The 15,476-nt window shown below is 48.1% G+C and overlaps 1 protein-coding gene across 5 annotated transcripts in view; it reads right to left on the bottom strand.

Moving 5' to 3' along the window:
- LOC115117281 (lysyl oxidase homolog 3B-like) overlaps nt 1-15,476 on the bottom strand; it is a 119,972-nt gene that overhangs the window by 22,544 nt on the left and 81,952 nt on the right. The window lies entirely within an intron of this gene.

Genomic DNA, 15,476 nt, shown 5'->3' with positions numbered 1-15,476 from the left:
CGTTGCTATTTGCCGTGCTCGTTGCTATTTGTCGTGCGCGTTGCTATTTGCCGTGCTCGTTGCTATTTGCCGTGCTATTTGTTGTGCGCGTTGCTATTTGTCGTGCGCGTTGCTATTTGTCGTGCGCGTTGCTATTTGTCGTGCGCGTTGCTATTTGTCGTGCTATTTGCCGTGCGCGTTGCTATTTGTCGTGCTATTTGTGGTGCTCGTTGCTATTTGTCGTGCTCGTTGCTATTTGTCGTGCTCGTTGCTATTTGTCGTGCTCGTTGCTATTTGTCGTGCTCGTTGCTATTTGTTGTGCTCGTTGCTATTTGTCGTGCGCGTTGCTATTTGCCGTGCGCGTTGCTATTTGCCGTGCTATTTGTCGTGCGCGTTGCTATTTGTCGTGCTCGTTGCTATTTGTCGTGCGCGTTGGTATTTGTCGTGCTCGTTGCTATTTGTCGTGCGCGTTGCTATTTGCCGTGCGCGTTGCTATTTGCCGTGCTCGTTGCTATTTGCCCTGCGCGTTGCTATTTGCCGTGCTATTTGTCGTGCGCGTTGCTATTTGCCGTGCTATTTGTCGTGCGCGTTGCTATTTGCCGTGCGCGTTGCTATTTGCCGTGCTCGTTGCTATTTGTCGTGCTCGTTGCTATTTGTCGTGCGCGTTGCTATTTGCCGTACTCGTTGCTATTTGTCTTGCTCGTTGCTATTTGCCGTGCTCGTTGCTATTTGTCGTGCTCGTTGCTATTTGCCGTGCTCGTTGCTATTTGTCGTGCGCGTTGCTATTTTTCGTGCGCGTTGCTATTTGCCGTGCGCGTTGCTATTTCTCGTGCTCGTTGCTATTTCTCGTGCTCGTTGCTATTTGCCGTGCTCGTTGCTATTTGTCGTGCGCGTTGCTATTTGCCGTGCTCGTTGCTATTTGCCGTGCTATTTGCCGTGCTATTTGCCGTGCTCGTTGCTATTTGCCGTGCTCGTTGCTATTTGCCGTGCTCGTTGCTATTTGCCGTGCTCGTTGCTATTTGCCGTGCTATTTGCCGTGCTCGTTGCTATTTGCCGTGCTCGTTGCTATTTGTCGTGCTCGTTGCTATTTGTCGTGCTCGTTGCTATTTGTCGTGCTCGTTGCTATTTGCCGTGCTCGTTGCTATTTGTCGTGCTCGTTGCTATTTGTCGTGCTCGTTGCTATTTGTCGTGCTCGTTGCTATTTGCCGTACTCGTTGCTATTTGCCGTGCTCGTTGCTATTTGTCGTGCTCGTTGCTATTTGTCGTGCGCGTCGCTATTTGTCGTGCGCGTGCTATTTTCGTCGTGCTATTTGTCGTGCTGTTGTTATTTGCCGTGCTATTTTGCTCGCTGCTATTTGTCGTGCTCGTTGCTATTTGTCGTGCTCGTTGCTGTTATTTGTCGTGCGCGTTGCTATTTGTCGTGCTCGTTGCTATTTGTCGTGCTCGTTGCTATTTGTCGTGCGCGTTGCTATTTGCCGTGCTATTTGTCGTGCTCGTTGCTATTTGCCGTGCTATTTGTCGTGCTCGTTGCTATTTGCCGTGCTCGTTGCTATTTGTCGTGCTATTTGTGGTGCGCGTTGCTATTTGCCGTGCTCGTTGCTATTTGTCGTGCTATTTGTCGTGCTCGTTACTATTTGTCGTGCTCGTTGCTATTTGTCGTGCTCGTTGCTATTTGCCGTGCTCGTTGCTATTTGTCTTGCTCGTTGCTATTTGCCGTGCTCGTTGCTATTTGCCGTGCTCGTTGCTATTTGTCTTGCTCGTTGCTATTTGCCGTGCTCGTTGCTATTTGTCGTGCTCGTTGCTATTTGCCGTGCTCGTTGCTATTTGTCGTGCTCGTTGCTATTTGTCGTGCGCGTTGCTATTTGTCGTGCTCGTTGCTATTTGTCGTGCTCGTTGCTATTTGTCGTGCGCGTTGCTATTTTCGTGCGCGTTGCTATTTGTCCGTGCGTTATTTGTCGTCGTTTGCTATTTCTCGTGCTCGTTGCTATTTGTCGTGCTCGTTGCTATTTGTCGTGCTCGTTGCTATTTGTCGTGCGCGTTGCTATTTGTCGTGCGCGTTGCTATTTGTCGTGCTCGTTGCTATTTGCCGTGCTCGTTGCTATTTGTCGTGCGCGTTGCTATTTGCCGTGCTCGTTGCTATTTGCCGTGCTATTTGTTGTGCGCGTTGCTATTTGCCGTGCGCGTTGCTATTTGCCGTGCTCGTTGCTATTTGCCGTGCTCGTTGCTATTTGCCGTGCTATTTGTCGTGCGCGTTGCTATTTGCCGTGCTATTTGTCGTGCTCGTTGCTATTTGCCGTGCTCGTTGCTATTTGCCGTGCTCGTTGCTATTTGTCGTGCGCGTTGCTATTTGCCGTGCTCGTTGCTATTTGTCTTGCTCGTTGCTATTTGCCGTGCTCGTTGCTATTTGTCGTGCTCGTTGCTATTTGCCGTGCTATTTGTCGTGCTCGTTGCTATTTGTCGTGCTCGTTGCTATTTGTCGTGCTCGTTGCTATTTGTCGTGCTATTTGCCGTGCTCGTTGCTATTTGCCGTGCTATTTGTCGTGCTCGTTGCTATTTGTCGTGCTCGTTGCTATTTGTCGTGCTATTTGTCGTGCTCGTTGCTATTTGTCGTGCTATTTGCCGTGCTCGTTGCTATTTGTCGTGCTCGTTGCTATTTGTCGTGCTCGTTGCTATTTGCCGTGCTCGTTGCTATTTGCCGTGCTCGTTGCTATTTGTCGTGCTCGTTGCTATTTGCCGTGCTATTTGTCGTGCTCGTTGCTATTTGTCGTGCTCGTTGCTATTTGCCGTGCTTGTTGCTATTTGCCGTGCTCGTTGCTATTTGTCGTGCTCGTTGCTATTTGCCGTGCTCGTTGCTATTTGTCTTGCTCGTTGCTATTTGCCGTGCTCGTTGCTATTTGTCTTGCTCGTTGCTATTTGCCGTGCTCGTTGCTATTTGTCGTGCTCGTTGCTATTTGCCGTGCTCGTTGCTATTTGTCGTGCTCGTTGCTATTTGTCGTGCGCGTTGCTATTTGCCGTGCTCGTTGCTATTTGTCGTGCTCGTTGCTATTTGTCGTGCGCGTTGCTATTTTTCGTGCGCGTTGCTATTTGCCGTGCGCGTTGCTATTTGTCGTGCTCGTTGCTATTTCTCGTGCTCGTTGCTATTTGCCGTGCTCGTTGCTATTTGTCGTGCGCGTTGCTATTTGTCGTGCTCGTTGCTATTTGTCGTGCGCGTTGCTATTTGTCGTGCGCGTTGCTATTTGTCGTGCTCGTTGCTATTTGCCGTGCTCGTTGCTATTTGTCGTGCGCGTTGCTATTTGCCGTGCTCGTTGCTATTTGCCGTGCTATTTGTTGTGCGCGTTGCTATTTGCCGTGCGCGTTGCTATTTGCCGTGCTCGTTGCTATTTGCCGTGCTCGTTGCTATTTGCCGTGCTATTTGTCGTGCGCGTTGCTATTTGCCGTGCTATTTGTCGTGCTCGTTGCTATTTGCCGTGCTATTTGTCGTGCGCGTTGCTATTTGCCGTGCTATTTGTCGTGCGCGTTGCTATTTGTCGTGCTCGTTGCTATTTGTCGTGCTCGTTGCTATTTGCCGTGCTATTTGTCGTGCTCGTTGCTATTTGCCGTGCTATTTGCCGTGCTCGTTGCTATTTGTCGTGCTCGTTGCTATTTGTCGTGCTCGTTGCTATTTGTCGTGCTCGTTGCTATTTGCCGTGCTATTTGTCGTGCTCGTTGCTATTTGCCGTGCTATTTGTCGTGCTCGTTATTTTTGTGCTCGTTATTTGTTGCTATTTGTCGTGCTCGTTGCTATTTGCCGTGCTATTTGTCGTGCTCGTTGCTATTTGTCGTGCGCGTTGCTATTTTTCGTGCGCGTTATTTATTTGTGCGCGTGCTATTTGTCGTGCTCGTTGCTATTTGCCGTGCTATTTGTCGTGCTCGTTGCTATTTGTCGTGCTATTTGCCGTGCTCGTTGCTATTTGCCGTGCTATTTGCCGTGCTCGTTGCTATTTGTCGTGCGCGTTGCTATTTTTCGTGCGCGTTGCTATTTGCCGTGCGCGTTGCTATTTGTCGTGCTCGTTGCTATTTCTCGTGCTCGTTGCTATTTGTCGTGCTGCGTTGTTATTTGTCGTGCGGCGTTGCTATTTGTCGTGCTATTTGTCGTTGCGTTGCTATTTGTCGTGCGCGTTGTTATTTGTCGTGCGCGTTGCTATTTGTCGTGCGCGTTGCTATTTGTCGTGCTATTTGCCGCGTTGCTATTTGTCGTGCTCGTTGCTATTTGTCGTGCTCGTTGCTATTTGTCGTGCTCGTTCGCTTATTTTGCGCTGCTATTTGTCGTGCTCGTTGCTATTTGTCGTGCTATTTGTTGTGCGTTGCTATTTGTCGTGCGTTGTTATTTGTCTTGCGCGTTGCTATTTGTCGTGCGGCGTTGTTATTTGTGGTGCGTTGCTATTTGTCGTTGCTATTTGTCGTGCTATTTGTCGTGCTTTCGTTGCTATTTGTCGTGCTCGTTGCTATTTGTCGTGCTCGTTGCTATTTGTCGTGCTCGTTGCTATTTGTCGTGCTCGTTGCTATTTGTCGTGCTCGTTGCTATTTGTCGTCGCTGCTATTTATTATTTGTCGGCGCGTTGCTATTTGTTGCTATTTGTCGTGCTCGTTGCTATTTGTCGTGCTCGTTGCTATTTGTCGTGCTTTCGTTGTTATTTGTCGTGCGCGTTGCTATTTGCCGTGCTCGTTGCTATTTGCCGTGCTATTTGTTATTTGCGTGCTATTTGTCGTGCGCGTTGCTATTTGTCGTGCTATTTGTCGTGCGCGTTGCTATTTGTCGTGCGTTATTTGTCGTGCTCGTTGCTATTTGTCGTTTCTCGTTGCTATTTGTCGCGTGTTCGTTGCTATTTGTCGCGGCTCGTTGCTATTTGTCGTGCTCGTTGCTATTTGTCGTGCTCGTTGCTATTTGTCGTGCTCGTTGCTATTTGTCGTGCTCGTTGCTATTTGCCGTGCTCGTTGCTATTTGTCGTGCGCTATTTGTCGTGCTATTTGTTATTTGTCTTGCTCGTTGCTATTTGCCGTGCTCGTTGCTATTTGTCGTGCTCGTTGCTATTTGTCGTACTCGTTGCTATTTGTCGTGCGCGTTGCTATTTGTCGTGCGCGTTGCTATTTGCCGTGCGCGCGTTGCTATTTGTCGTGCTCGTTGCTAAGTTATTTCTCGTGCTCGTTGCTATTTGCCGTGCTCGTTGCTATTTGTCGCTCGTTGCTATTTGCCGTGCTATTTGTTGCGCGTTGCTATTTGTCGGGCGCGCTATTTATTTGTCGCGGCGCGTTGCTATTTGTCGTGCGCGTTGCTATTTGTCGTGCTATTTGTCGTGCTGCTATTTGTCGTGCTCGTTGCTATTTGTCGTGCTCGTTGCTATTTGTCGTGCTCGTTGTTATTTGTCGCGCGTTGCTATTTGCCGTGCTCGTTATTGCTATTTGTTGTGCGTTATTTGTTGTGCGCGTTGTTATTTGTCGTGCGCGTTGTTATTTGTCGTGCGCGCTATTTGTCGTTGCTATTTGCCGTTATGCGCGCGTTGCTATTTGTCGTGTTATTTGTGGTGCTCGTTGTTATTTGTCGTGCTCGTTGCTATTTGTCGTGCGTTGCTATTTGTCGTGCTCGTTGCTATTTGTCGTGCTCGTTGCTATTTGTTGTGCTCGTTGTTATTTGTCGGGCGCGCGTTATTTGTCGCGGCATTGCTATTTGTCGTGTCATGCTATTTGTCGTGCGCGTTGCTATTTGTCGTGCTCGTTGCTATTTGTCGTGCTCGTTGGTATTTGTCGTGCTCGTTGTTATTTGTCGCGGCGCGTTGCTATTTGTCCGCTGCGTGCTATTTGCCGTGCTCGTTGTTATTTGCCCTGCGTTGTTATTTGTACCGTGTTATTTGTCGTGCGCGTTGTTATTTGCCGTGCTATTTGTCGTGCGCGTTATTTATTTGCCGGGGCGCGCGTTATTTGCCGTGCTCGTTTGCTATTTGTCGTGCTTCGTTATTTGTCGTGCGCGTTGCTATTTGTCGTACTCGTTGCTATTTGTCTTGCTCGTTGCTATTTGCCGTGCTCGTTGCTATTTGTCGTGCTCGTTGCTATTTGCCGTGCTCGTTGCTATTTGTCGCGGCGCGTTGCTATTTTTCGTGCGCGTTGCTATTTGCCGTGCGCGTTATTTCTCGTGCTCGTTGCTATTTCTCGTGCTCGTTGCTATTTGCCGTGCTCGTTGCTATTTGTCGTGCGCGTTGCTATTTGCCGTGCTCGTTGCTATTTGCCGTGCTATTTGCCGTGCTATTTGCCGTGCTCGTTGCTATTTGCCGTGCTCGTTGCTATTTGCCGTGCTCGTTGCTATTTGCCGTGCTCGTTGCTATTTGCCGTGCTATTTGCCGTGCTCGTTGCTATTTGCCGTGCTCGTTGCTATTTGTCGTGCTCGTTGCTATTTGTCGTGCTCGTTGCTATTTGTCGTGCTTCGTTGTTATTTGCCGTGCTCGTTGCTATTTGTCGTGCTCGTTGCTATTTGTCGTGCTCTATTTGTCGTGCTCGTTGTTTATTTGCCGTATCAAGGTTATTTGTCGTGCTCGTTGCTATTTGTCGTGCTCGTTGCTATTTGTCGTGCGCGTTGCTATTTGTCGTGCGCGTTGCTATTTGTCGTGCTATTTGTCGTGCGCGTTGCTATTTGCCGTGCTATTTGCCGTGCTCGTTGCTATTTGTCGTGCTCGTTGCTATTTGTCGTGCTCGTTGCTATTTGTCGTGCGCGTTGCTATTTGTCGTGCTCGTTGCTATTTGTCGTGCTCGTTGCTATTTGTCGTGCGCGTTGCTATTTGCCGTGCTATTTGTCGTGCTCGTTGCTATTTGCCGTGCTATTTGTCGTGCTCGTTGCTATTTGCCGTGCTCGTTGCTATTTGTCGTGCTATTTGTGGTGCGCGTTGCTATTTGCCGTGCTCGTTGCTATTTGTCGTGCTATTTGTCGTGCTCGTTACTATTTGTCGTGCTCGTTGCTATTTGTCGTGCTCGTTGCTATTTGCCGTGCTCGTTGCTATTTGTCTTGCTCGTTGCTATTTGCCGTGCTCGTTGCTATTTGCCGTGCTCGTTGCTATTTGTCTTGCTCGTTGCTATTTGCCGTGCTCGTTGCTATTTGTCGTGCTCGTTGCTATTTGCCGTGCTCGTTGCTATTTGTCGTGCTCGTTGTTATTTGTCGTGCGCGTGCTATTTGCCGTGCTCGTTGCTATTTGTCGTGCTCGTTGCTATTTGTCGTGCGCGTTGCTATTTTTCGTGCGCGTTGCTGTTTGTCGTGCTCGTTGCTATTTGTCTTGCGTTGCTGTTTTGTCGTGCGTTGCTATTTGCCGTGCTCGTTGCTATTTGTCTTGCTCGTTGCTATTTGCCGTGCTCGTTGCTATTTGTCGTGCTCGTTGCTATTTGCCGTGCTCGTTGCTATTTGTCGTGCTCGTTGCTATTTGTCGTGCGCGTTGCTATTTGCCGTGCTCGTTGCTATTTGTCGTGCTCGTTGCTATTTGTCGTGCGCGTTGCTATTTTTCACAGCGCGTTGCTATTTGTCAGTGCGTTGCTATTTGTCGTGCTCGTTGCTATTTCTCGTGCTCGTTGCTATTTGCCGTGCTCGTTGCTATTTGTCGTGCGCGTTGCTATTTGTCGTGCTCGTTGTTATTTGTCGTGCGCGTTGCTATTTGTCGTGCGCGTTGCTATTTGTCGTGCTCGTTGCTATTTGCCGTGCTGCTATTTGTCGTGCGCGTTGCTATTTGCCGTGCGTTGCTGTTTGCCGTGCTATTTGTTGTTGCTATTTGTCGTGCGCGTTGCTATTTGCCGTGCTCGTTGTTATTTGTCGTGCGTTGCTATTTGTTGCTATTTGTCGTGCGCGTTGCTATTTGCCGTGCTATTTGTCGTATCGTTGCTATTTGCCGTGCTCGTTGCTATTTGTCGTGCTCTGCTATTTATTTGTCGTGCGCGTTGCTATTTGCCGTGCGCGTTGCTATTTGTCTTGCTCGTTGCTATTTGTCGTGCTCGTTGCTATTTGTCTTGCTCAGTGCTATTTGCCGTGCTCGTTGCTATTTGTCGTGCTCGTTGCTATTTGCCGTGCTCGTTGCTATTTGTCGTGCTCGTTGCTATTTGTCGTGCGCGTTGCTATTTGCCGTGTGCTGCTTTGTCGTGCTCGTTGCTATTTGTCGTGCGCGTTGCTATTTTTCGTGCGCGTTGCTGTTATTTGCCGTGCGCGTTGCTATTTGTCGTGCTCGTTGCTATTTTTTGCTATTTGCCGGCTCGTTATTTGTCGTGCGCGCGTTGCTATTTGTCGTGCTCGTTAAGTTATTTGTCGTGCGCGTTGTTATTTGTCGTGCGCGTTGCTATTTGTCGTGCTCGTTGCTATTTGCCGTGCTCGTTGTTATTTGTCGTGCGCGTTGCTATTTCTCGTGCTCGTTGCTGTTTGTCGTGCTATTTGTTGTCGTTGCTATTTGTCGTGCGCGTTGCTATTTGCCGTGCTCGTTGTTATTTGCCGTGCTCGTTGCTATTTGTCGTGCTATTTGTCGTGCGCGTTGCTATTTGTCGTGCTATTTGTCGTGCTCGTTGCTATTTGCCGTGCTCGTTGCTATTTGCCGTGCTCGTTGCTATTTGTCGTGCTCGTTGCTATTTGCCGTGCTCGTTGCTATTTGTCTTGCTCGTTGCTATTTGCCGCTCGTTATTTGTCGTGCTCGTTGCTATTTGCCGTGCTATTTGTCGTGCTCGTTGCTATTTGTCGTGCTCGTTGCTATTTGTCGTGCTCGTTGCTATTTGTCGTGCTATTTGCCGTGCTCGTTGCTATTTGTCGTGCTATTTGTCGTCGTTGCTATTTGTCTGCTCGTTGCTATTTGTCGTGCTATTTGTCGTGCTCGTTGCTATTTGTCGTGCTATTTGTCGTGCTATTTGTCGTCGTTGCTATTTGTCGTGCGTTATTTGCCGTGCTCGTTGCTATTTGCCGTGCTCGTTGCTATTTGTCGTGCTCGTTGCTATTTGCCGTGCTATTTGTCGTGCTCGTTGCTATTTGTCGTGCTCGTTGCTATTTGCCGTGCTTGTTGCTATTTGTCGTGCTCGTTGCTATTTGTCGTGCTCGTTGCTATTTGCCGTGCTCGTTGCTATTTGTCTTGCTCGTTGCTATTTGTCGTGCTCGTTGCTATTTGTCTTGCTCGTTGCTATTTGCCGTGCTCGTTGCTATTTGTCGTGCTCGTTGCTATTTGCCGTGCTCGTTGCTATTTGTCGTGCTCGTTGCTATTTGTCGTGCGCGTTATTTGCCGTGCTCGTTGCTATTTGTCGTGCTCGTTGCTATTTGTGCGCGTTGCTATTTTTTGCGCGTTGCTATTTGCCGTGCGCGTTGCTATTTGTCGTGCTCGTTGCTATTTCTCGTGTCGTGCTATTTGCCGTGCTCGTTGCTATTTGTCGTGCGTTGCTATTTGTCGTGCTCGTTGCTATTTGTCGTGCTCGTTGCTATTTGTCGCGCGTTGCTATTTGTCGTGCTCGTTGCTATTTTTGCTCGTTGCTATTTGTCGTGCGCGTTGCTATTTGCCGTGCTCGTTATTTGCCTGTTATTTGTTGTGCGCGTTGCTATTTGTCGTGCGCGTTGCTATTTGCCGTGCTCGTTGCTATTTGCCGTGCTCGTTGCTATTTGCCGTGCTATTTGTCGTGCGCGTTGCTATTTGCCGTGCTATTTGTCGTGCTCGTTGCTATTTGCCTTGCTATTTGTCGTGCGCGTTGCTATTTGTCGTGCGCGTTGCTATTTGTCAGTGCGCGTTGCTATTTGTCGTGCTTGCTATTTGCCGTGCTATTTGTCGTGCTCGTTGCTATTTGCCGTGCTATTTGCCGTGCTCGTTGCTATTTGTCGTGCTCGTTGCTATTTGTCGTGCTTGTTGCTATTTGTCGTGCTCGTTGCTATTTGCCGTGCTATTTGTCGTGCTCGTTGCTATTTGCCGTGCTATTTGTCGTGCTCGTTGCTATTTGTCGTGCTCGTTGCTATTTGTCGTGCTATTTGCCGTGCTCGTTGCTATTTGCCGTGCTATTTGTCGTGCTCGTTGCTATTTGTCGTGCTCGTTGCTATTTGTCGTGCTATTTGTCGTGCTCGTTGCTATTTGTCGTGCTATTTGCCGTGCTCGTTGCTATTTGTCGTGCTCGTTGCTATTTGTCGTGCTCGTTGCTATTTGTCGTGCTCGTTGCTATTTGCCGTGCTCGTTGCTATTTGTCGTGCTCGTTGCTATTTGTCGTGCTCGTTGCTATTTGCCGTGCTATTTGCCGTGCTCGTTGCTATTTGTCGTGCTCGTTGCTATTTGTCGTGCTCGTTGCTATTTGCCGTGCTCGTTGCTATTTGTCGTGCGCGTTGCTATTTGTTTGCTCGTGCTATTTGCCGTGCTATTTGTCGTGCTCGTTGCTATTTGTCGTGCTCGTTGCTATTTGCCGTGCTCGTTGCTATTTGTCGTGCTCGTTGCTATTTGCCGTGCTCGTTGCTATTTGTCTTGCTCGCTATTTGTCGTGCGCGTTGCTATTTGTCGTGCTCGTTGCTATTTGTCGTGCTCGTTGCTATTTGTCGTGCTCGTTGCTATTTGTCGTGCTCGTTGCTATTTGCCGTGCTCGTTGCTATTTGTCGTGCGCGTTGCTATTTTTCGTGCGCGTTGCTATTTGCCGTGCGCGTTGCTATTTGTCGTGCTCGTTGCTATTTGCCGTGCTCGTTGCTATTTGCCGTGCGCGTTGCTATTTGCCGTGCTATTTGTCGTGCGCGTTGCTATTTGCCGTGCTATTTGTCGTGCTCGTTGCTATTTGCCGTGCTATTTGTCGTGCGCGTTGCTATTTGCCGTGCTATTTGTCGTAGCGTTGCGGTTATTTGTGCGTTGCTATTTGTCGTGCGCGTTGGGTTATTTGTCGTGCTGCGTTATTTGTCGTGCTCGCTGTTATTTGTCGTGCGTTGCTATTTTCGTGTCGTTTATTTGTCGTGCTCGCTATTTGTCGTGCTCGGTTCGCTATTTTGCCGTGCGCGTTGCTATTTGCCGTGCTCGTTGCTATTTGTCGTGCGCGTTTATTTGTCGTTATTTGTCATGCGTTGCTATTTGCCGTGCTCGTTGCTATTTGTCGTGCGCGTTGCTATTTGCCGTGCTATTTGCCGTGCTCGTTGCTATTTGTCGTGCTCGTTGCTATTTTCGTGCGCGTTGTTATTTGTCGTGCGTTGCTATTTGCCGTGCTCGTTGCTATTTGTCGTGCTCGTTGCTATTTGTCGTGCGTTGCTATTTGCCGTGCTCGTTGCTATTTGTCGTGCTATTTGTCGTCTTCGTTGCTATTTGTCGTGCTATTTGTCGTGTGGCTATTTGTCGTGCTCGTTGCTATTTGTCGTGCCGTTGCTATTTGCCGTGCTCGTTGCTATTTGTCGTGCGTTGCTATTTGTGCGTGCTATTTGCCGTGCGCGTTATTTGTCGTGCTCGTTGCTTTGTCGCGTTGCTATTTGTTGCTCGTTGCTATTTGTCGTGTTTGTTGCTATTTCGTGCGCGTTGCTATTTGTCGTGCTCGTTGCTATTTGTTGCTATTTGTCAGTGCGCTGCGTTATTTGTCGCGCGCGTTGCTATTTGTCGTGGGGCGTTGCTATTTGTCGTGCTATTTGTCGTGCTCGTTATTTGTCGCGCGTTGCTATTTGTCGTGCTCGTTGCTATTTGTCGCGCTATTTGTCGTGCGCTGCTATTTGTCGTGCTATTTGTCGTGCTCGTTGCTATTTGTTGCTATTTGTCGTGCTCGTTGCTATTTGTCGTGCGCGTTGCTATTTGTCGTGCTATTTGTCGTGCTATATTTGTCGTGCTATATTTGTGTGCTGTTATTTGTCGTGCGCGCTGTTATTTGTCGTGCGCGTTGCTATTTGTCGTGCTCGTTGCTATTTGTCGTGCGTTGCTATTTGTCGTGCTATTTGTCGTGCTCGTTGCTATTTGTTGCTATTTGTCGTGCTCGTTGCTATTTGTCGTGCTGCTATTTGTCGTGCGTCGCGTTATTTGTCGTGCGCGTTGCTATTTGTCGTGCGCGTTGCTATTTGTCGTGCTCGTTGCTATTTGTCGTTGTTATTTGTCGTGCTCGTTGCTATTTGCCGTGCTATTTGTCGTGCTCGTTGCTATTTTTGCTATTTGTCGTGCTCGTTGCTATTTGTCGTGCTCGTTGCTATTTGTCGTGCTATTTGCCGTGCTCGTTGCTATTTGTCCGTTGCTATTTGTCGTGCTCGTTGCTATTTGTCGTGCTCGTTGCTATTTGTCGTGCTATTTGTCGTGCTCGTGCTATTTGTTGCTATTTGCCGTGCTCGTTGCTATTTGTCGTGCTCGTTTATTTGTCGTGCTCGTTGCTATTTGTCGTGCTCGTTGCTATTTGCCGTGCTCGTTGCTATTTGCCGTGCTATTTGTCGTGCTCGTTGCTATTTGTCGTGCTCGTTGCTATTTGCCGTGTTTTCTAGTTATTTGCCGTGCTCGTTGCTATTTGTCGTGCGCGTTGCTATTTGTCGTGCGCGTTGCTATTTGTCGTGCTCGCTATTTGTTGCTGTTGTCGTGCTTGCGTTGCTATTTTGTCGTGCTCGTTGCTATTTGTCGTGCTCGTTGCTATTTGTCGTGCTCGTTGCTATTTGCCGTGCTCGTTGCTATTTGCCGTGCTCGTTGCTATTTGTCGTGCGCGTTGCTATTTGTCGTGCTCGTTGCTATTTGTCGTGCTCGTTGCTATTTGTCGTGCTCGTTGCTATTTGTCGTGCTCGTTGCTATTTGCCGTGCTCGTTGCTATTTGTCGTGCGCGTTGCTATTTTTCGTGCGCGTTGCTATTTGTCGTGCGCGTTGCTATTTGTCGTGCTCGTTGCTATTTTTGCCGTTGCTATTTGCCGGCGCTGTTATTTGCTATTTGCCGTGCTATTTGTCGGCGCGTTGCTATTTGCCGTGCTATTTGTCGTGCTCGTTGCTTGCTATTTGTCGTGCTCGTTGCTATTTGCCGTGCTATTTGTCGTGCGCGTTGCTATTTGTCGTGCTCGTTGCTATTTGCCGTGCTCGTTGCTATTTGTCGTGCTCGTTGCTATTTGCCGTGCTCGTTGCTATTTGTCGTGCGCGTTGCTATTTGCCGTGCTCGTTGCTATTTGTCGTGCGCGTTGCTATTTGTCGTGCTCGTTGCTATTTGCCGTGCTCGTTGCTATTTGTCGTGCTCGTTGCTATTTGTCGTGCGCGTTGCTATTTGTCGTGCGCGTTGCTATTTGCCGTGCTCGTTGCTATTTGTCGTGCGCGTTGCTATTTGCCGTGCTATTTGCCGTGCTCGTTGCTATTTGTCGTGCTCGTTGCTATTTGCCGTGCTATTTGTCGTGCGCGTTGCTATTTGCCGTGCTCGTTGCTATTTGTCGTGCTCGTTGCTATTTGTCGTGCTCGTTGCTATTTCGTGCGTGCTATTTGTCGTGCTATTTGTCGTGCGTTATTTGTCGTGCTATTTGTCGTGCTCGTTGCTATTTGTCGTGCGCGTTGCTATTTGCCGTGCTATTTTGTCGTGCTCGTTGCTATTTGTCGTGCGCGTTGCTATTTGCCGTGCTATTTGTCGTGCGCGTTGCTATTTGTCGTGCGCGTTGCTATTTGTCGTGCGCGTTGTTATTTGTCGTGCTCGTTGCTATTTGTCGTGCGCTTGCTATTTGTCGTGCGCGTTGCTATTTGTCGTGCTCGTTGCTATTTGTCGTGCTCGTTGCTATTTGTCATGCTCGTTGCTATTTGTCGTGCGCTTGCTATTATTTGTCGTGCGCGTTGCTATTTGTCGTGCGCTATGCTTGTCGTGCTATTTGTCGTGCTCGTTGCTATTTGTCGTGCGCGTTGCTATTTGTCGCTGCTCGTTGCTATTTGTCGTGCTCGTGCTATTTGTCGTGCTCGTTGCTATTTGTCGCTATTTGTCGTTGCTATTTTTGTCGTTGCTATTTGTCGTGCTCGTTGCTATTTGTCGTGCGCGTTGCTATTTGTCGTGCTTTCGATTTGCTATTTGTCGTGCTCGTTGCTATTTGTCGTGTCGTTGCTATTTGTCGTGCTCGTTGCTATTTGTCGTGCGTTGCTATTTGTCGTGCTCGTTGCTATTTGTCGTGCGCGTTGCTATTTGTCGTGCTCGTTGTTATTTGTCGTGCTATTTGTCGTGCGCGTTGCTATTTGTGCTATTTTGTCGTGCTCGTTGCTATTTGTCGTGCGCGTTGTTATTTGCTCGTGCTATTTGTCGTGCTCGTTTATTTGTCGCGTTTGCTATTTGTCGTGCGCGTTGTTATTTGTCGTGCTCGTTGCTATTTGTCGTGCGCGTTGCTATTTGTCGTGCGCGTTGCTATTTTGTCGTTGCTATTTGTCGTGCTTGTTGCTATTTGTCGTGCTATTTGTCGTGCGTGTTGCTATTTGTCGTGCTCGTTGCTATTTGTCGTGCTCGTTGCTATTTGCCGTGCTCGTTGCTATTTGTCGTGCTCGTTGCTATTTGCCGTGCTATTTGTCGTGCATCGTTGCAAAGGTGGAGGTGTTAACATTTATGATACTCAAATTGCTAAATTTACAAAAGAAAATGACTGCGTTTTCATCTTTGAGCTTCTAGTCATTTGAAATCTATGCTATTTCAATTGTTTTTTATAGCTAGTGTTTACAGGACTCCTGGGCTATTTACAGCTCCTCACTGAGTTCCCTGAATTCATATCGTGACATAGCTTGCTATTTGTCATGCTCGTTGCACATTTGCCGTGACTTTAATATTCACATGGAAAAGTCCACAGACCCACTCCAAAAGGCTTTCGGAGCCATCATCAACTCAGTGGGTTTTGTCCAACATGTCTCTGGACCTACTCACTGCCACAGTCACTCTGGACCTAGTTTTGTCCCATGGAATAAATGTTGTGGATCTTAATGTTTTTCCTCATAATCCTGGACTATCGGACCACCATTTTATTACGTTTGCAATCGCAACAAATAATCTGCTCAGACCCCAACCAAGGATCACCAAAAGCCGTGCTATAAATTCTCGGACATCCCAAAGATTCCTCTTCCAGACTCCCTCCACCTACCCAAGGACGTCAGAGGACAAAAATCAGTTAACCACCTAACAGGGGATCTAAATGTAACCTTGCGTAATACCCTAGATGCAGTCGCACCTCTAAAAACAAAAAACATTTGTCATAGCCTGGTTCCTCTCTAGGTTTCTTCCTAGGTTCTGGCCTTTCTAGGGAGTTTTTCCTAGCCACCGTGCTTCTACACCCGCATTGCTTGCTGTTTGGGGTTTTAGCCTGTGTTTCTGTACAGCACTTTGAGATATCAGCTGATGTAAAAAGGGCTTTACAAATACGTTTGATTAATTGATTGAAGTTAGAACTCATGCATTATATAATTCACTGTTGTATTTAATTTTCCACTTTTTCAGAACTAAACACACTCTTGGTTAAAACAATTGCCAAGCAATACCTTAAAGTGCCTTAGCCCATTCACTGTGCTGTGCCGTTCCTGCTCTATGTGGTTATTAAACCACCTCAATCTGTCGTCCGTGCCCTT

Source organism: Oncorhynchus nerka, linkage group LG18 (assembly GCF_034236695.1).
Source record: "Oncorhynchus nerka isolate Pitt River linkage group LG18, Oner_Uvic_2.0, whole genome shotgun sequence".
NCBI lineage: Eukaryota > Metazoa > Chordata > Actinopteri > Salmoniformes > Salmonidae > Oncorhynchus > Oncorhynchus nerka.
Note: the sequence above shows the minus strand (reverse complement) of the source record. Positions and strands in the feature narration are given on the sequence as shown.